General features: G+C 52.8%; 1 protein-coding gene and 1 pseudogene across 1 annotated transcript in view; one reads left to right on the forward strand and one right to left on the reverse strand.

Annotated features, from left to right (window-relative positions):
• LOC138468440 (zinc finger protein 271-like) overlaps nucleotides 1-6,410 on the reverse strand; it is a 114,202-nt gene extending 107,792 nt beyond the window's left edge. Inside the window, exon 1 of the mRNA XM_069608994.1 lies at nucleotides 6,249-6,410. The gene's annotated coding sequence lies outside the window, so the exon portion shown is untranslated. The remainder of the gene's footprint in view (nucleotides 1-6,248) is intronic.
• The window catches only part of LOC138468443 (zinc finger protein 271-like), a 629,016-nt pseudogene that overhangs the window by 458,846 nt on the left and 148,843 nt on the right, over nucleotides 1-21,327 (forward strand).

Genomic DNA, 21,327 nt, shown 5'->3' on the forward strand with positions numbered 1-21,327 from the left:
CACCAGGATCCAGGGTAACTGGCTAAGGCACATGAATGCTGGGAATGGCCTAAAGTACAGCAGACTGTCTTGTTCTCAGTGTTTTCCTGGAATTTGTGTGGCCTTCGTTCCTTTTTGATAATCCCTTGGGTGGCCATGAACTTTTTATGTGTGATCTATTACGCCCCCTTTTGACATGGATGGCTATTCCACATTGTTTGGTCTATCGCCACCTGTGCTCAGGGGTCGCCCACAGGATGGCCTGTGTACAGGGCAAAGATGGAGTCTATTCTCAGCCAGCACCCAGGCCCCAGGGATCGGGATCATGTCCTTGCAGCGGCATTGCTTGGCTTCCCTTCACTGCTCTGGGGATACTCTGGTGCAACCCTGCATGATCCACCTGGGGGAAAGTACACGGGAGAATTTAAGGAGGTTGTCTTGGACTCCCTCTACTCGTGGTTAGATCAGCATAAAAAAAGCTGGGATTATTCCGGCTGGGGATTTGAACACGGACTGCTCTCACGCCCCACCATTTTGTGAAACGGGTGGGCTGGTTCGTACCGGTTCAGGGCATGGCCTCGTGCCCGAGCCGCAAACACATCAGGAATTCATTGTACTTGCTCTAATGGTAGTTCCTGTTCCGTGATTGGCCATAGTTTTGTGAACATGGCGATGTGTGCTTTAATGCCTGATCTACAAACCAAAGCGGTCGCCATGAGTGATCGTGTTACACTAAGAATGGCTCTCCAAGTGCCTAAGATGAAACATGGTACAAAAGTGAAATACACTCCAACAGTAAATCTACAATGTACCGGCTCAGCTGGTCATCCCTAAATGTACACAATATGAATGCGGTCATTAAGAATCATGGGTGCTATGGGGGCTCATCACGAGTTTGGCGGTAACCCTTAAATGCGGCGGTAGCGCTATTACCGCCGCATTTAAGGGTCTGCCAAATCACGGCTTCGGCTGATTTCCCCCCAGCTCTGAGCTGTGGGGAAATCTGCTGAAATTTCGCGCTCATACCGCCGGCGGGAAATCCACCGGCAGTAAGAGCGCAAAATTTCCCCATTGAGCCCAATGGGGAATGGGGATTTCCCATTCCGCCAAAGCCGTGATCCGGCGCTAATAGCACCGATGGGTTTGGCGGTAGGGCAGATAACGCCAGCGCTATTAGTGCCGGCGTTACCGCCCAACTTGTGATGAGGCCCAATGTGAAGAGATCCTTAGGAAACAATCATGGAACATAAGGGACATGTGAGCGCTAAAGTCAATGGAATCAAGCGCTGGCTTCCTTACGTTGCTGGTATTGCAGAAAAGAAACATATGGTCAACACTGAGGTTCGTAGGTTACAAAGATGCAGACTGCCGTCTGCCTTGGAAATCCAGAGTAAGTTGCTTACGATTAAAACTGCCTATAAGCGGTGGATGAAGGATTACCACTGCCTATAAGCGGTGGATGAAGGATTACCACTGCCTATAAGCGGTGGATGAAGGATTACCACTGCCTATAAGCGGTGGATGAAGGATTACCACTGCCTATAAGCGGTAGATGAAGGATTACCACTGCCTATAAGCGGTGGATGAAGGATTACCACTGCCTATAAGCGGTGGATGAAGGATTACCACTGCCTATAAGCATTGGATGAAGGATTACCACTGCCTATAAGCGGTGGATGAAGGATTAACACTGCCTATAAGCATTGGATGAAGGATTACCACTGCCTATAAGCGGTGGATGAAGGATTAACACTGCCTATAAGCGGTGGATGAAGGATTACCACTGCCTATAAGCGGTGGATGAAGGATTACCACTGCCTATAAGCAGTGGATGAAGGATTACCACTGCCTATAAGCGGTAGATGAAGGATTACCACTGCCTATAAGCGGTGGATGAAGGATTACCACTGCCTATAAGCGGTGGATGAAGGATTACCACTGCCTATAAGCATTGGATGAAGGATTACCACTGCCTATAAGCGGTGGATGAAGGATTACCACTGCCTATAAGCATTGGATGAAGGATTATCACTGCCTATAAGCGGTGGATGAAGGATTACCACTGCCTATAAGCGGTAGATGAAGGATTACCACTGCCTATAAGCGGTGGATGAAGGATTACCACTGCCTATAAGCGGTAGATGAAGGATTACCACTGCCTATAAGCGGTGGATGAAGGATTATCACTGCCTATAAGCTGTGGATGAACGATTACCACTGCCTATAAGCGGTGGATGATTACCACTGCCTATAAGCGGTAGATGAAGGATTACCACTGCCTATAAGCGGTGGATGAAGGATTACCACTGCCTATAAGCGGTGGATGAAGGATTACCACTGCCTATAAGCATTGGATGAAGGATTACCACTGCCTATAAGCGGTGGATGAAGGATTACCACTGCCTATAAGCATTGGATGAAGGATTATCACTGCCTATAAGCGGTGGATGAAGGATTACCACTGCCTATAAGCGGTAGATGAAGGATTACCACTGCCTATAAGCGGTGGATGAAGGATTACCACTGCCTATAAGCGGTAGATGAAGGATTACCACTGCCTATAAGCGGTGGATGAAGGATTATCACTGCCTATAAGCTGTGGATGAACGATTACCACTGCCTATAAGCGGTGGATGATTACCACTGCCTATAAGCGGTAGATGAAGGATTACCACTGCCTATAAGCGGTGGATGAAGGATTACCACTGCCTATAAGCGGTGGATGAAGGATTACCACTGCAAAATGGAAGACCATGAATAGGTTCATTCGTACACATGATTCCAAAGCGTTTTGGCTTTTGGTCCGCTTTATTAGAGGCGGCCAACGACCTTGGAGACAAGCCCTGCTGCCGATTAGAAATGGGCATCCCACATAAAGAAGAGTTGTTGGGTAAGTCCAGAAATGATGTCTGGCCCCACGGTTACTTCCCTGGAGGGCACTGCCATGGGGCATCCTCTGAAGAATTCTAATTTGGAGCAGGTCATTAAGAATGCTAAACCCTCTCGGGCCATTGGCCCTGATGGATTATGCAACATTGTGTTGTTGGATCTCAGTGTATAAACAGGGCCTAAGGGCGGACCCATGTTGCTACAAACTATTAGCAACGTTAGATTGCAGTTCAAAAATGGTTACAGCATCCTGCTTGACATGCTTGACATGCTTGTATCATGGTCTGAGTACAAACATCTTCTAAGCAAGCATAATTTTGGCTTTCGAAAGGCACTTGATAGTAAGCATCCGTTATGGGTCCTTACAAACTTAATCTCAGATGTCTATAGGTACCCTGGCACATCAGTATATGGGCCTCATTACGACCCTGGCGGTAAGGGGTTAACGCCAGCGTTAGCTGCGCCGACCCCTTACCGCCAATTACGAGGTCCCCTAGCGCCATGGTGCTTTTAACACCTGCTTTTAGCAGGTGTTAAAATCCATGGCGCTAAGGGACCATGGAGTTAATTACGCCACCGTAATTTACGGTGGCGTAATTAACGCCTTCCCCACTCCCATTATGCCCTATGGGGCAAAAATGGGAATGGGGAAGGGTAAATGGGGATTGGGGACTTACCGCCCCGCCTAGGTCGGAATGGGGCGGTAAGTCCGCCAACCACCATGGCGTAAACGTAGTTTACGCCATGGTGGTAAAGTCACGGCCCAGGCGGTAACTTACCGCCTGGGTCGTAATGAGGCCCTATGTCTGCTTTTGTTGATTTTATCTCCGACTTTGACACTGGCATTCACTTCAAACAGTGGGACACGCGGATTAAATGGGGTATGGATCCATCTCTCCTTTATGTTACCAAACAGTTGCACCATAAAACATTGGTGCAAGTTCGGCTATCGCAGGATCGCAGCTTATCTCATCCTATTGCGACAAATGTTGGTTCGAAGCAAGGGTGTGTACTGGCGCCATTATTATGTAATGTATTTATGCCTGACCTGGACACGGCCCTGATGACAGCGCATAACCACCCCCCCGCCCCCACATTATGGTCATGACGCAGTGAATAGCTTCACTTGTGCAGATGACTTAGGGCCTCATTACACGGTAGGCGGTAAGGGTTTACCGGTACCAGTATTTTACCGGTACCGGTAAATCCTTACCACCTTACTACGAGGTCCCTTTGCGGGTTGGGGAATTCAATGCCTGCTTTTTGCCCCTATGGGACAAAAATGGGAATGGGGAAGGGCAATGGTGGAAGGGGGAATTACCGCCCCGCCAACCTTGGAATGGGGCGGTAATTCCCCTTTCCGCCAAGGCGGTGCCAGTATTTTACCGGCATGAACCATGGCGCTAATAGCGCCATGGTTCTCTGCCTACCGTGTAATGAGGCCCATTGTCATACTAGATAGAACGCCTACGGGTCTGTAACGTTCTTTGAGCGTATTATACACATAGAGTATATGGGGGGACATGTTCAACTGGCAACAAGTACATTGGCCCAGACATATAAATATATATATATATATACATAGGTGCCTTAAAACACTTGTGTATAGGAGCGTTATAAATGTCATATCGTATCATGTATAGGCACCCGAGTATGCAGGTGAACGCATTAGATGCATTTTCATACTTGTATGATACCATGAAGCCCAAAGTGTGGACCAAATGGTTGGCTCTCAGGAAGTTTGCTCGCTGGAGCCAAAACCTCTTGCTTATAAGACAGCAATTGTTCCAGGGATTGTCCATGCCATAGAGGTTTTTCCTAAGAGGGCTATTAGCTGGCTTCTTAAATCGGAGGCTAACATTTTGCTGTTGCTATTGGGTTGGCCGGGTTCCATCCCAGTTGAGTTTTTAAGACTGGAATTGGGCCTTTAATCACCTTTGTCTATTTGGATATCAGCAGTCTGCAAACTGGGGGTCATTCCAACCCTGGTGGTAAGGGGTTAACGGCGCCGGTAAAGGTGCCGGAGCCGTCAACCCCTTACCGCCTCATTACAAGTTCTGCTCGCGGGACCCGCTAAGGATGCCTGGTTTTACCAGGCGGCCTTAGCGGGTTCCGCAAGCAGCCCAGCATGCTAACAAGGGGCCCGTTATTGACAGGCCCATTGTTAGTATGCTCCCCATTCCCATTGAGCCCTATGGGGGTTCAAATGGGAATGGCGATGTATTGGGTCCAGGTTTCTTGAATGAGGAATTACCGGCCCCCCCAAGGTCGGAATGGCCCGGTAATTCCTCATTCAAGGAACCCGGACTTGGGTACCCCGGTAAGGGGGTAGCCATGCCGCTAATAGCGGCATGGTTACCTCCTACCTCATAATGACCCCCTATGGGTTAGTATAATGTTTGGTGGTGGCAGATAAGCATCTTGGTTGTATTCTGCCAGGGCTCATGCAGAACGATATACTCGTAGCACTTGCTTTAGAGATCTGGAGAGCGCTGTACTTGCTCATTGCAAGGATATGTCTCTAACTTGTTGCTGCGAACAAGAGGTTCCTGTTTTATGGAGCAAACTTGATTGCAGGAGTCGGGGTTCTGGAGTCTGCTCTTTGCAGGAGAATCGGCTGCCCCTCAGGTCTGGCTCAGGGCCCTTGCTATGCCCTCGGAAGCTAAAGATATTTGCATTGTATTCCTGTTACTGGCTGCTGAGTTTACAGTGAGGGATCTTCTTGCATGTTGGACTCTGTATTACATCTGTTTCTTCTTCTTCTTCCTTTTCTTATTGATTCAATTAGATGTTATGGGTCTGACCTGTATTTTATTCAAAATTTAAACAGAAACTAATTGTATGAATGATGTATTCTTTTTGATATACCAATGTTGTTTTTTTATACTTGACTTAAATGATTGTATTGTATTATAATGTTAGTGTAAAACGTTGCCATTCAACTGTATTCACTTAAATAAAGCACACAATAAAAGAAAGTCCCCCACTCCCTACAGTCAAGGGTTAAAGGTGAAACTCCCCCTCTCCCAGCAGACATGGGGTAAAAGTGAAACTCCCCCACTCCCAGCAGACAAGGGGTAAAGGTGAAACTCCCCCACTCCCAGCAGCCATGGGGTAAAGGTGAAACTCCCCCACTCCCAGCAGTCAGGGTTAAAACTGAAACTCCCCCACTCCCAGCAGACCCGGAGTAAAAGTGAAACTCCCCCACTCCCAGCAGTTCCGGAGTAAAGGTAAAACTCCCCCACTCCCTGCAGCCATGGGTTGAAGGTGAAACAAACACCCCAAACACAGGAGAGCGAGGCTGGTAATGGCTCACTCATACTAGCCATAGGGCCCTGCTTAGGTGGATTTTCATAAAACACAGCATCACTTTTCCTTACCTCACTCTTTCAGGAAAACCCCACAGAGAGGATCCTTTGATCACCCCAGTTGAGCTCTCACATCTCAGTGGGTCCCATCTGAGCAGGATCCCCTCCAGACACTCCCGGGTCCCCCCTTCCAGCAGCAGAGGCCGGAGATGAAGCAGCTGCAGAAATGGGGGAAATGATGGGGACCCGAAATGGGGAGTAACCCCTGGCCAGGGTTCATAGAATGAGAAACCCATGGATGTGAAGAAATGGGGAGTAACTCTATGTGGGGGGGGGGGTTTATAGAGTGGGAAATACAAATGCACACACCCACAAAGGTTTGTAGATGGGGAATAACCCCTGGCCGGGAGTTCATAGGATGAGAAACCCACAGCTGTGTAGGAATGGGGAGTAAGTCGCACTTCCAGCTTTTACTCCACGGAGAAACATATCATTCAGCGAACACAGATATTGAATATTTGTCATGTCAATAAAGTGGCTTGCATTTTATTAACTATATTAGCCAAGAAACGGAAGGGGTGTGAAAGGAGCTATATGTCTGTCTGAGTTATTCCCCATTCCCATCTCTGCAGTGAGGGCAAGTGCTGGGCATGGCTGATGGGGGGCCTGCTCGGGTAGCTAAGCCTATGGACATTGGACTGATGGAGACAGCAGGGATCTGTTCAGTGACTGGTGTCAGGGGAATGGAGCTGTGAAGAGCGTGGGGGAAGGTCAGTCCCCATTTTGTGGATGTCGTGTTATTCCCTTTATTCTCCCCTGTAGCTGCAGTTATTCCCCATTTCTGCCCCCTTCCTCCGGCTCCTCTTTTGCTGCTCCTTCATCCCCGGCCTCTGCTGCCAGGAGAGAGCAGGACCCCCCCCCCCCAGGAAGGATCCACTGAGACGTGTGAGCCCCACCCAGGGAGATCTGATGGACACTTGCAGGTGTGCATTCCATAATCACTCGGTGAGAGTATAATGCAGTGCATGGAATACTCAGGGGCTATTTTTAGACACTTATGAAACGTCCCCCATGTCCTGAGTGTGGTGGGGGCCTGCTATGGACATTCAGTAGGACTTCATGGTGCTATGGACGTCAGCACTCTGGAGTGGGGGCAGGGCGAACCACGCCCACGACCCTGCAGACCTCTGCCACCGTCCTTCCCACGACATCATGGCATAGCTCCCATCAAGGCGGGTGAAAACACCCGATTTCCTTTTTGGCGGGTGAGGGGCCCATAGAATTGAATGGGCGTATGAGGGACTTGGCGGGTGATTCATCTGCTTTCACGGCGGGGGACACCCGCCAAAAGCGGGTGAGTTGAGAGCTATGTCATGGCCTGCAGGCCCGTGCTCACACAGAGTGTGCCTGCAGGTCTAAATGAGAGACGTATTCAGTCGTTCCTCTTCGGGAGTCTGCAGTTGTTCTGATGCACGTGCCCGCAGGTGCTCCCCTTAAAGGGGTAACACACTTGGGAGGGACAAACACCACACTCCTCTTTTTAAATAAGAAACAAACAAATGTTACTAAATAATAGACAATCCCCTCCCCCGTTACAGAACCACATTACTTGGGCTACTTCTAAAGTGTAGGATCAACAACAAATAGGATATGCCAAGGCCACACACATGGAGCTCACATGGTCATAGACACATGTTAACACACTGTACACATAACCCGCGGGTGAAACGTTGGCAGTTCAAAACCCTTTATTAACCTGGGGTGTGGAACTGTAACCGCTGAATGACGCCACTGTTAGCTGCTGGCACCATATAGTGCACACCTATTTCTTTACTGAAACCACTTAAAGCATGTAGCTAATATGCAGGTTCAGAGCATCAACACACATGTTTACTGAGTCCTCTTTAAGCAACTGCAAGACCGCAGGAGACCAGTTCACATTCCATCAGTGTCCGTTCAGGATAGTCATTTCCACGGGTCTAGGGCCCTCATTACAACCTTGGCGGAGGACCATGGTGCTATTAGCACCATGGTCCATGCCGCTAAGGTTACGATTCCGCCATGGTGGATGGCGGAATTACCGCCCCATTCCAAGGTGAGTGGGGCGGTGATTCCCCATTCACCATTTGCCCTTCCCCATTCCCATTTTTGCCCCCATAGGGCATAATGGGAATCGGAAAGGCGCTAATTACGGCACCGTAAATTACGGTGCCGTAATTAGCTCCAAAGTCCCTTTGCGGGTTGGATTTTTAACGCCTGCTAAAAGCAGGCGTTAAACACCAACCCGCAAAGGGACACTTGTAATCAGGCGTTAAGGGTTTAACGGCGCCGACGGCGCCGTTAAACCCTTAACGCCTGAGTTGTAATGAGGGCCTAGGCCTGTTGATGTTACAGTTCAAAGGGCGGTAAATCCGCACCTGGAGGCTCCAGAGACCAATTGGCTTAGTCCCTTGATGGTGGTGTAGGCAGCAAGGCGTGGGTAGCAGAGCATTCAAGCTGAGCCATGGTCAGGGTCATTCAGTCCCTTGATGTTGGGCAGTCAGCGAGACACGGTTACCTGGGCATTTAGGCTGCACCGCATGATGTTGACAGGGCCTGGGGTTACAGGATATCACTCACTCCTTCTTTCTTACAATCAGGAGTGTGAACATGTTACAGGGGCAGAGGAGGGTGCACAAGCACTCGGGGGGAGCTGCAACCCTCTCTTGCTCCTAGCTCTTCCTCTGGGTGGTGAGCTTGAGGTCTGCGATGGCCGGACACAGATGAAAGGATGTGACAGGGTGTCTGGGCCACTTTTTGTCATCCCCCCCACCGACAGGAGTCACTGCTGCTGATAGGCCACTCCAGCCCTGGCCAGTCCCCTCTTCCCTTCCTCCAGGCTGGATGATAGGTCAGGTAATGTGCCAGCTCAGGGTTGGCAGGAATCGTACCCAGGGCCACATCGGCCTGGTCCATGGATGGCAGGCCCGGCAGGGTGCATACCGGAGGCAGGGTGATGAGACCATTCACAATGTTCTCTTCCCCAGACATGAGTGTGGGCAGGACGCTGCCATTAGCAGAGTGTGCTCACCAGTGGTACTGCAACACTGAGGTCAGGAAGTCGCCGGTGGTAGGACCACGCCTTTATTCCACTCCCCCCCAGGCAGGAGTGTGGGCAGGATGCTGCCATTAGCAAAGGGCGCTCACCAGTGGTACTGCGACACTGAGGTCAGGATGTCACCGGTGGTAGGACCACGCCTTTATTCCGCTCCCCCCAGGCAGGAGTGTGGGCAGGACGCTGCCATTAGCAGAGTGCGCTTACCAGTGGTACTGCGACACTGAGGTCAGGATGTCGCTGGTGGTAGGACCACGCCTTTATTCCACTTCCCCCCAGGCAGGAGTGTGGGCAGGACGCTGCCATTAGCAGAGTGCGCTTACCAGTGGTACTGCGACACTGAGGTCAGGATGTCGCTGGTGGTAGGACCACGCCTTTATTCCGCTCCCCCCCAACCCCCCAGGCAGGAGTGTGGGCAGGACGCTGCCATTAGCAGAGGGCGCTCACCAGTGGTACTGCGACACTGAGGTCAGGATGTCGCCGGTGGTAGGACCACGCCTTTATTCCGCTCCCTCCCAGGCAGGAGTATGGGCAGGACGCTGCCATTAGCAGAGGGCGCTCACCAGTCGTACTGCGACACTGAGGTCAGGATGTCGCCGGTGGTAGGGCCACGCCTTTATTCCGCTCCCCCCCAGGCAGGAGTGTGGGCAGGATGCTGCCATTAGCAGAGTGCGCTTACCAGTGGTACTGTGAAACTGAGGTCAGGATGTCGCTGGTGGTAGGACCACGCCTTTATTCCGCTCCCCCCCACTCCCCCCAGGCAGGAGTGTGGGCAGGACGCTGCCATTAGCAGAGGGCGCTCACCAGTGGTACTGCGACACTGAGGTCAGGATGTCGCTGGTGGTAGGACCACGCCTTTATTCCACTCCCCCCCAGGCAGGAGTGTGGGCAGGACGCTGCCATTAGCAGAGGGCGCTCACCAGTGGTACTGCAACACTGAGGTCAGGATGTCACCGGTGGTAGGACCACGCCTTTATTCAGCTCCCTCCCAGGCAGGAGTATGGGCAGGACGCTGCCATTAGCAGAGGGCGCTCACCAGTCGTACTGCGACACTGAGGTCAGCTTGTCGCCGGTGGTAGGGCCACGCCTTTATTCCGCTCCCCCCCAGGCAGGAGTGTGGGCAGGATGCTGCCATTAGCAGAGTGCGCTTACCAGTGGTACTGTGACACTGAGGTCAGGATGTCGCTGGTGGTAGGACCACGCCTTTATTCCGCTCCCCCCCACACCCCCCAGGCAGGAGTGTGGGCAGGACGCTGCCATTAGCAGAGGGCGCTCACCAGTGGTACTGCGACACTGAGGTCAGGATGTCGCCGGTGGTAGGACCACGCCTTTATTCCGCTCCCTCCCAGGCAGGAGTATGGGCAGGACGCTGCCATTAGCAGAGGGCGCTCACCAGTCGTACTGCGACACTGAGGTCAGGATGTCGCCGGTGGTAGGACCACGCCTTTATTCCGCTCCCCCCCAGGCAGGAGTGTGGGCAGGACGCTGGCATTAGCAGAGTGTGCTCACCAGTGGTACTGCAACACTGAGGTCAGGAAGTCGCTGGTGGTAGGACCACGCCTTTATTCCACTCCCCCCCAGGCAGGAGTGTGGGCAGGACGCTGCCATTAGCAGAGGGCGCTCACCAGTGGTACTGCAACACTGAGGTCAGGATGTCACCGGTGGTAGGACCACGCCTTTATTCAGCTCCCTCCCAGGCAGGAGTATGGGCAGGACGCTGCCATTAGCAGAGGGCGCTCACCAGTCGTACTGCGACACTGAGGTCAGCTTGTCGCCGGTGGTAGGGCCACGCCTTTATTCCGCTCCCCCCCAGGCAGGAGTGTGGGCAGGATGCTGCCATTAGCAGAGTGCGCTTACCAGTGGTACTGGGACACTGAGGTCAGGATGTCGCTGGTGGTAGGACCACGCCTTTATTCCGCTCCCCCCCACACCCCCCAGGCAGGAGTGTGGGCAGGACGCTGCCATTAGCAGAGGGCGCTCACCAGTGGTACTGCGACACTGAGGTCAGGATGTCGCTGGTGGTAGGACCACGCCTTTATTCCGCTCCCTCCCAGGCAGGAGTATGGGCAGGACGCTGCCATTAGCAGAGGGCGCTCACCAGTCGTACTGCGACACTGAGGTCAGGATGTCGCCGGTGGTAGGACCACGCCTTTATTCCGCTCCCCCCCAGGCAGGAGTGTGGGCAGGACGCTGCCATTAGCAGAGTGCGCTTACCAGTGGTACTGTGATACTGAGCTCAGGATGTCGCTGATGGTAGGACCACGCCTTTATTCCGCTCCCCCCCAACCCCCCAGGCAGGAGTGTGGGCAGGACGCTGCCATTAGCAGAGGGCGCTCACCAGTGGTACTACGACACTGAGGTCAGGATGTCGCCGGTGGTAGGACCACGCCTTTTTTCCACTCCCCCCCAGGCAGGAGTGTGGGCAGGACGCTGCCATTAGCAGAGGGCGCTCACCAGTGGTACTGCGACACTGAGGTCAGGATGTCGCTGGTGGTCGGACCACGCCTTTATTCCGCTCCCCCCCATACCCCCCTGGCAGGAGTGTGGGCAGGACGCTGCCATTAGCAGAGTGCGCTTACCAGTGGTACTGTGACACTGAGCTCAGGATGTCGCTGGTGGTAGGACCACGCCTTTATTCCGCTCCCCCCAACCCCCCAGGCAGGAGTGTGGGCAGGACGCTGCCATTAGCAGAGGGCGCTCATCAGTGGTACTCCGACACTGAGGTCAGGATGTCGCCGGTGGTAGGACCACGCCTTTATTCCACTCCCCCCCAGGCAGGAGTGTGGGCAGGACGCTGCCATTAGCAGAGGGCGCTCACCAGTGGTACTGCAACACTGAGGTCAGGAAGTCGCTGGTGGTAGGACCACGCCTTTATTCCACTCCCCCCCAGGCAGGAGTGTGGGCAGGACGCTGCCATTAGCAGAGGGCGCTCACCAGTGGTACTGCAACACTGAGGTCAGGATGTCACCGGTGGTAGGACCACGCCTTTATTCAGCTCCCTCCCAGGCAGGAGTATGGGCAGGATGCTGCCATTAGCAGAGGGCGCTCACCAGTCGTACTGCGACACTGAGGTCAGCTTGTCGCCGGTGGTAGGGCCACGCCTTTATTCCGCTCCCCCCCAGGCAGGAGTGTGGGCAGGATGCTGCCATTAGCAGAGTGCGCTTACCAGTGGTACTGTGACACTGAGGTCAGGATGTCGCTGGTGGTAGGACCACGCCTTTATTCCGCTCCCCCCCACACCCCCCAGGCAGGAGTGTGGGCAGGACGCTGCCATTAGCAGAGGGCGCTCACCAGTGGTACTGCGACACTGAGGTCAGGATGTCGCCGGTGGTAGGACCACGCCTTTATTCCGCTCCCTCCCAGGCAGGAGTATGGGCAGGACGCTGCCATTAGCAGAGGGCGCTCACCAGTCGTACTGCGACACTGAGGTCAGGATGTCGCCGGTGGTAGGACCACGCCTTTATTCCGCTCCCCCCCAGGCAGGAGTGTGGGCAGGACGCTGCCATTAGCAGAGTGCGCTTACCAGTGGTACTGTGACACTGAGCTCAGGATGTCGCTGATGGTAGGACCACGCCTTTATTCCGCTCCCCCCCAACCCCCCAGGCAGGAGTGTGGGCAGGACGCTGCCATTAGCAGAGGGCGCTCACCAGTGGTACTATGACACTGAGGTCAGGATGTCGCCGGTGGTAGGACCACGCCTTTATTCCACTCCCCCCCAGGCAGGAGTGTGGGCAGGACGCTGCCATTAGCAGAGGGCGCTCACCAGTGGTACTGCGACACTGAGGTCAGGATGTCGCTGGTGGTCGGACCACGCCTTTATTCCGCTCCCCCCCATACCCCCCTGGCAGGAGTGTGGGCAGGACGCTGCCATTAGCAGAGTGCGCTTACCAGTGGTACTGTGACACTGAGCTCAGGATGTCGCTGGTGGTAGGACCACGCCTTTATTCCGCTCCCCCCCAACCCCCCAGGCAGGAGTGTGGGCAGGACGCTGCCATTAGCAGAGGGCGCTCATCAGTGGTACTCCGACACTGAGGTCAGGATGTCGCCGGTGGTAGGACCACGCCTTTATTCCACTCCCCCCCAGGCAGGAGTGTGGGCAGGACGCTGCCATTAGCAGAGGGCGCTCACCAGTGGTACTGCGACACTGAGGTCAGGATGTCGCCGGTGGTAGGACCACGCCTTTATTCCACTCCCCCCCCAGGCAGGAGTGTGGGCAGGACGCTGCCATTAGCAGAGGGCGCTCACCAGTGGTACTGCAACACTGAGGTCAGGATGTCGCCGGTGGTAGGACCACGCCTTTATTCCACTCCCCGCCCAGGCAGGAGTGTGGGCAGGACGCTGCCATTAGCAGAGGGCGCTCACCAGTGGTACTGCGACACTGAGGTCAGGATGTCACCGGTGGTAGGACCACGCCTTTATTCCGCTCCCCCCAGTCAGGCAGGAGTGTGGGCAGGACGCTGCCATTAGCAGAGGGCGCTCACCAGTGGTACTGCAACACTGAGGTCAGGATGTCGCTGATGGTAGGACCACGCCTTTATTCCACTTCCCCCCAGTCAGGCATAGTTGGCATTGTACTGCCAGCAGTAGATGGCGCACACCAGTGGTACTGCAACACTGAGGTCAGGATGTCGCCGGTGGTAGGACCCCACTTTTATTCCACTTCCCCCCAGGCAGGAGTGTTGGCAGGACGCTGCCATTAGCAGAGGGCGCTCACCAGTGGTACTGCGACACTGAGGTCAGGAAGTCGCCGGTGGTAGGACCCCGCCTTTATTCCACTTCCCCCCAGGCAGGCATAGTTGGCATTGTACTGCCAGCAGTAGATGGCGCACACCAGTGGCAGGGTGTCACTGGGGCCACTTGATGTGCGGGCACGGGTGACACACATGGCTGCGCATTGAGGCCACTTCCTGTTCACTCCTTTCCCACTGCAGGAGCATGGGCAGGAAGCTGTCTATAGCAAAGGTTGCACTCCTTTCCTCTCCCTGAAGACAGAGGCTGTTGGTGGCACCCTGCTAGCGTTGGAGGTCGCACCAACACCTCCACTGAGCCGCATCATCAGGTGCCATTGCATCAAGGCATGTTCCAGTCCAGTATCGCCTTTCTCCTTCCCAACTACTGTTGGTTCTGCCTTGGAAAGATTCAGGATGCCAAAAGGACTGGGAACACGCCCCCATCAAACGCTAAACCACTAAGCTGGTTCCAGCAGTGCAGGGGCTGCATTGGGATGTTGGTGGCTTAGATTGGTTATCTGAGGAGGCCTGAGTAGGCTGGGCAGAGCACGTGTTCTTTGTCCATGAGAAAGTGAGCTGGCAAACAGGAATGGTCAAATCTCCCGTTTGCTATGTTGGCGTTACTGGAGGAGCCACCAGTCAGGGAGTTCAGACTATGGGCCTCATCGCGAGTTGGGCGGTAACGCCGGCGATAATAGCGCTGGCGTTATCTGCCCTACCACCAAACCCACAGGCGCTATTAGTGCTGGATCACGGGTTTAGAGGAACTGGAAATCCCCATTGAGCCCATTTGGGAAAGCCCCATTCCCCATTGGGTTCAATGGGGAAATTTCACGCTCTTCCCGCCGACGGATTTTGCGCTGGCGGTATGAGTGTGAAATTTCAGCGGATTTCCCCCCAGCTAAGAGCTGGGGGGAAATCAGCCGAAGCCGTGATTTGGCGGACCCTTAAATGCAGCGATAATAGTGCTACCGCAGCATTTAAGGGTTATCACCAAACTCGTGATGAGGCCCTATCGCTATGGTCTTTCAGTCAGCCTCGCAGCCCGGGCTCACTTTGGTGGATATGTGAAACCTATCGCCTCCATACACCTTGCACACATGGCCCGGGGTTGGCATTTCTGGCGCCGACATGGAGCTACGCACCCGCCTGGATGCCTCAAGGATATGGAGGAAACCATGCAATGTTCCTTCTCGCACCCCCTGCGTTGGTACTCTCATCACCCAGAGTTCTACTGGACCATGACAATGGTGAGGGTCACATCACAGTCCGTTGGTCAGCACGGAACTACTTCTCCTTTCAGTGCACACGTGCAGCAGCACAGGATAGTTGTTTCTTTGCAGGACACAGCACAGTACATGACCATGACGGGAAAACAGCAGTTCACGTGATATTCCTGCAGGCACTGTTCCTAGGCCCTTGCTGTTATACTGTAAACTTAGCTGGTTGCATACATTTTCAAACAAAAGCAAACCATGCTGAATGGTGTTTGGTCCTCTCTGCTAGCCTGGCAGAGTGCGTGCCTGTACTCCTTGGTACTAGGCATCCCACTGCAGCCCTTGGCTTTATTGCACTGGCAGCAGAAAAGCTGCTGTTCAGTAAGCACACATCACATTAAGACATGGGTACTGGTTCATAAAAAAGCACAGGCACTGATAACATGCTCCATGCTAGCAGTCCAGATAGCTCAGTGGGCTATTGTGCTAGCTGCTGAGAATCCCATTGGGATATTTAGAATGCCAGGCAAAACAACATAGTTAAAAAGTATACCTGAAGGAGATGCATGTAACAGTGCAGTATAGAAGCAAACATCTGTACTTAAACAAAGCCACTGCTGGTCTTACAGCTTCCAGTTAAATATCAGTGGGGAAGGGTCTGGGCTGCTGATGAGGAGGCTTGATGTGAAGACTGCCTCATCACAAGTCTGGCAGTAACCCTTAAATGTGGCGCTAGTGCTATTACCGCCGCATTTAAGGGTCCGCCAGATCATTGTAATAGCGTGAATTTTCCCCATTGGGCCCAATGGGGAATGAGGAATTCCCTGAATGGGCCCAATGGGGAATGGGCACTAACCGCTCCACCAAACCCGTGATCCGGCGCTAATAGCGCTGGGGGGTTTGGCGGTAGGGCTAATAGCACCGGCGGTAATAGCGCCGGCGTTACCGTCCAACTCGTGATAAGGCCCTAAGTCTAGGGTGTTAGGTGGGGTGACAAAACCTTGTTTGGTGTGGGCGCTGGCAGTTATTGATGGACCAATATTTGAAACTCTTAATACTTGTTGAAAATTATCAACAATTCAGTCTTGAATGAGTGTTGTACATGGTGTTTTAATTATCTGACACAGCATGACAATTGTGGCATCTGGTGCCGAATGTGGTGAAACAAAAAAAGCTGACGCGCGTTTCGACCGTACTCTTTATCAAGGCAAAGGAGGTTGTTGGGCGGGCTCCTAGTGGAATCGAAGGCAGATCACCCTAAATAGGGTGGTGAGTTGAGGCTTGTGAACCAAACGGATCGGACGCACACAACCAGACTCAGATGAGCTGCACAAGCCTCAACTCAGCGCCCACACCAAACAAGGTTTTGTCACCCCACCTAGTACCAAACCTCTCGGGAACCCTGGAGTTTGGTTCCCAGACAAACCATGTGCCAGGCTGCAGGCAAGACCCTTACCTCAAAATGAACGTATGCGCAGGGGACCACCATCCCGACACCAAACTCCTATCCCCTTGAACTAAGTCTAGAGTGTAGCCTTTGTTATGTGTGGAGAACACAATGGGGGTCATTCTGAGTGGGCGGTAGGGAATACCTGGCACCGGTAAGGAGACCGGTGCCGGTAATCCCCTACCGCCCGATTCTGATGTCCCCTAACGACACCCATAATGGACGTGTGATCAGACCACACGTCCCTTACGGGTCCCGCTAAGGGACCAGGGCGCAAATAACGGGCTTGCCTTTCGCGAGCCCATTATTTGCGCCCTCCCCATTGAGATCTGTGGGGGCTCAAATGGGAATGGGGAATGGCATTTTCAATGGGGACTTACCAGTCCCGCCAGGGTCGGACTACACCAGTAAGTCCCCATTGAACTACACCAGTGCCGGACCCGTTATTGGTGGCAGTCATGGCGTAAATAGTGCCATGACTACCACCAATCTCGGAATGAGGCCTAATGTGTGTATTACTACTACTACTCCTCCCCCTCTAGACACCACTACTGCTCTCCCTTCTACACACTCCTACTGCCCTCCCTTCTCCACTCAACTACTATTATCCTCTCTACACACTCCTACTACTCCCCCTTCTCCACACAATAACTATTCTCCCATCTACACACTCCTACTACTCTCCCTTCTCCACACCACTACTACTCTCCCTTCTCGACACCACTACTAATCTTCCTTCTCCACGCCACTACTACTCTCCCTTCTTAACACCACTACTACTCATCCTTCTCCAAGCCACTACTACTCTCCCTTCTCCACACCAATACTGCTCTCCCTTCTACACATTCCTACTGCCCTCCCTTCTCCACTCAACTACTATTATCCCCTCTACACACTCCTACTACTCTCCCTTCTCCACGCCACTACTATTCTCCCATTTACACACTCCTACTACTCTCCCTTCTCAATGCCACTACTATTCTCCCTTCTCCATGCCACTACTACTCTCCCTTCTCCACACCACTACTACTCTCCCTTCTCCATGACACTACTACTCTCCCTTCTACACACTCCTACTGCCCTCCCTTCTCCACACCACTACTACTCCCCCTTCTCCACACCACTACTACTCTCCCTTCTCCATGGCACTATTACTCTCCCTTCTACACACTCCTACTGCCCTCCCTTCTCCACACCACTACTACTCTCCCTTCTCCACACCACTACTACTCTCCCTTCTCCAAGCACTACTACTCTCCCTTCTCCACACCACTACTACTTTCCCTTCTCCAAGCCACTACTACTCTCGCTTCTACACACTCCTACTGCCCTCCCTTCTCCACTCAACTACTATTATCCTCTCTACACACTCCTACTACTCCCCCTTCTCCACACAATAACTATTCTACCATCTACACACTCCTACTACTCTCCCTTCTCCACACCACTAATACTCTCCCTTCTCGACACCACTACTAATCTTCCTTCTCCACGCCACTACTACTCTCCCTTCTTAACACCACTACTACTCATCCTTCTCCAAGCCACTACTACTCTCCCTTCTCCACACCAATACTGCTCTCCCTTCTACACATTCCTACTGCCCTCCCTTCTCCACTCAACTACTAGTATCCCCTCTACACACTCCTACTACTCTCCCTTCTCCACGCAACTACTATTCTCCCATTTACACACTCCTACTACTCTCCCTTCTCAATGCCACTACTATTCTCCCTTCTCCATGCCACTACTACTCTCCCTTCTACACAACACTACTACTCTCCCTTCTCCATGACACTACTACTCTCCCTTCTACACACTCCTACTGCCCTCCCTTCTCCACACCACTACTACTCCCCCTTCTCCACACCACTACTACTCTCCCTTCTCCATGGCACTATTACTCTCCCTTCTACACACTCCTACTGCCCTCCCTTCTCCACACCACTACTACTCTCCCTTCTCCACACCACTACTACTCTCCCTTCTCCAAGCACTACTACTCTCCCTTCTCCAGACCACTACTACTTTCCCTTCTCCAAGCCACTACTACTCTCCCTTCAACACACTCCTACTGCCCTCCCTTCTCCACACCACTACTACTCTCCCTTCTTCATGCCACTACTGCTTTCCCATCTCCACACCACTACTACTCTCCCTTCTCCACACCACTACTACTCTCCCTTCTACTCACTCCTACTGCCCACCCTTCTCCACACCACTACTACTCTACCTTCTCCAAGCAACTACTACTCTACTTTCTCCATGCCACTACTACTTTCCCTTCTCCACACCACTACTACTCTCCCTTCTCCACACCAATACTACTCTCCCTTCTACACACTCCTACTGCCCTCCCTTCTCCACGCCACTACTACTCTCCCTTCTCCACACCTCTACTACTCTCCCTTTTCCACACCACTGCTGCTCTCCCTTCTACACACTGCTTCTATTATCCCCCTACACACTCCTACTACTCTCCCTTCTCCACACAAACACTATTCTCCCATCTACACACTCCTTCTACTCTACCTTCTCCACACCACTTCTACTCTCCCTTCTCCATACCACTACTATTCTCCCTTCTCCACAACACTACTACTCTCTCTTCTCCACACCACTACTACTCTCCCTTCTCCATACCACTACTATTCTCCCTTCTCCACAACACTACTACTCTCTCTTCTCCACACCACTACTACTCTCCCTTCTCAATGGCACTAGTACTCTCCCTTCTCCACACCACTACTACTCTCCCTTCTCCATGCCACTACTACTCTCCCTTCTACACACTCCTACTGCCCTCCCTTCTCCACACCACTACTACTCTCCCTTCTCCACACCACTACTATTCTCCCTTCGCCACAGCACTACTACTCTCCCTTCTCCACACCACTACTAATCTCCCTTCTCCACGCCACTACTACTGTCCCTTCTCAACACCACTACTACTCATCCTTCTCCAAGCCACTACTACTCTCGCATCTCCACACCAATACTGCTCTTCCTTCTACACATTCCTACTGCCCTCCCTTCTCCACTCAACTACTATTATCCCCTCTACACACTCCTACTACTCTCCCTTCTCCACACAACTACTATTCTCCCATTTACACACTCCCACTACTCTCCCTTCCCCATGCCACTACTACTCTCCCTTCTCCACACCACTACTACTCTCCCTTCTCCATGACACTACTACTCTCCTTTTTACACACTCCTACTTCCCTCCCTTCTCCACACCACTAGTACTCTCCCTTCTCCACACCACTACTACTCTCCCTTCTCCACACCACTACTACTCTCCCTTCTACACACTCCTACTGCCCTCCCTTCTCCACACCACTACTACTCTCCCTTCTCCACACCACTACTACTCTCCCTTCTACACACTCCTACTGCCCTCCCTTCTCCACACCACTAGTACTCTCCCTTCACCACACCACTACTACTCTCCCTTCTCTATGGCACTATTACTCTCCCTTCTACACACTCCTACTGCCCTCCCTTCTCCACACCACTACTACTCTCCCTTCTCCACAACACTACTACTCTCCCTTCTCCACACCACTACTACTCTCCCTTCTCCAAGCCAATACTACTCTCCCTTCTCCACACCACTGCTACTTTCCCTTCTCCAAGCCACTACTACTCTCCCTTCAACACACTCCTACTGCCCTCCCTTCTCCACATCACTACTACTCTCCCTTCTCCATGCCACTACTACTTTCCCATCTCCACACCACTACAACTCTCCCTCCTCCACACCACTACTACTCTCCCTTCTACACACTCCTACTGCCCTCCCTTCTCCACACCACTACTACTCGCCCTTCTCCAAGCAACTACCACTCTCCCTTCTCCATGCCACTACTACGTTCCCTTCTCCACACCACTACTACTCTCCCTTCTCCACACCACTACTGCTCTCCCTTCTACACACTCCTACTGCCCACCCTTCTCCACACCACTACTACTCTACCTTCTCCAAGCAACTACTACTCTTCCTTCTCCATGCCACTACTACTTTCCCTTCTCCACACCACTACTAATCTTCCTTCTCCACACCACTACTACTCTTGCTTCTACACACTCCTACTGCCCTCCCTTCTCCACACCACTACTACTCTCCCTTCTCCACACCACTACTACTCTCCCTTCTACACACTCCTACTGCCCTCCCTTCTCCACACCACTACTACTCTCCCTTCTCCACACCACTACTACTCTCCCTTCTCCACACCACTACTACTCTCCCTTCTACACACTCCTACTGCCCACCCTTCTCCACACCACTACTACTCTCCCTTTTCCAAGCCACTACTACTCTCCCTTCTCCACGCCACTACTACTTTCCCCTCTCCACACCACTACTACTCTCCCTTCTCCACACCACTACTACTCTCCCTTCTACACACTCCTACTGCCCTCCCTTCTCAACACCACTACTGCTCTCCCTTCTCCATGCCACTACTACTCTCCCTTCTCCACACCACTACTGCCCTCCCTTCTCCACTCAACTACTATTACCCCCTACACACTCCTACTACTCTCCCTTCTCCGCACAAATACTATTCTCCTATCTATACACTGCTTCTACTCTCCCTTCTCCACACCACTACTACTCTCCCTTCTCCACACCACTACTATTCTTCCTTCTCCA

The sequence above is a fragment of the Ambystoma mexicanum genome, chromosome 4q (assembly GCF_040938575.1).
Source record: "Ambystoma mexicanum isolate Mex_15411 chromosome 4q, UKY_AmexF1_1, whole genome shotgun sequence".
Lineage (NCBI taxonomy): Eukaryota > Metazoa > Chordata > Amphibia > Caudata > Ambystomatidae > Ambystoma > Ambystoma mexicanum.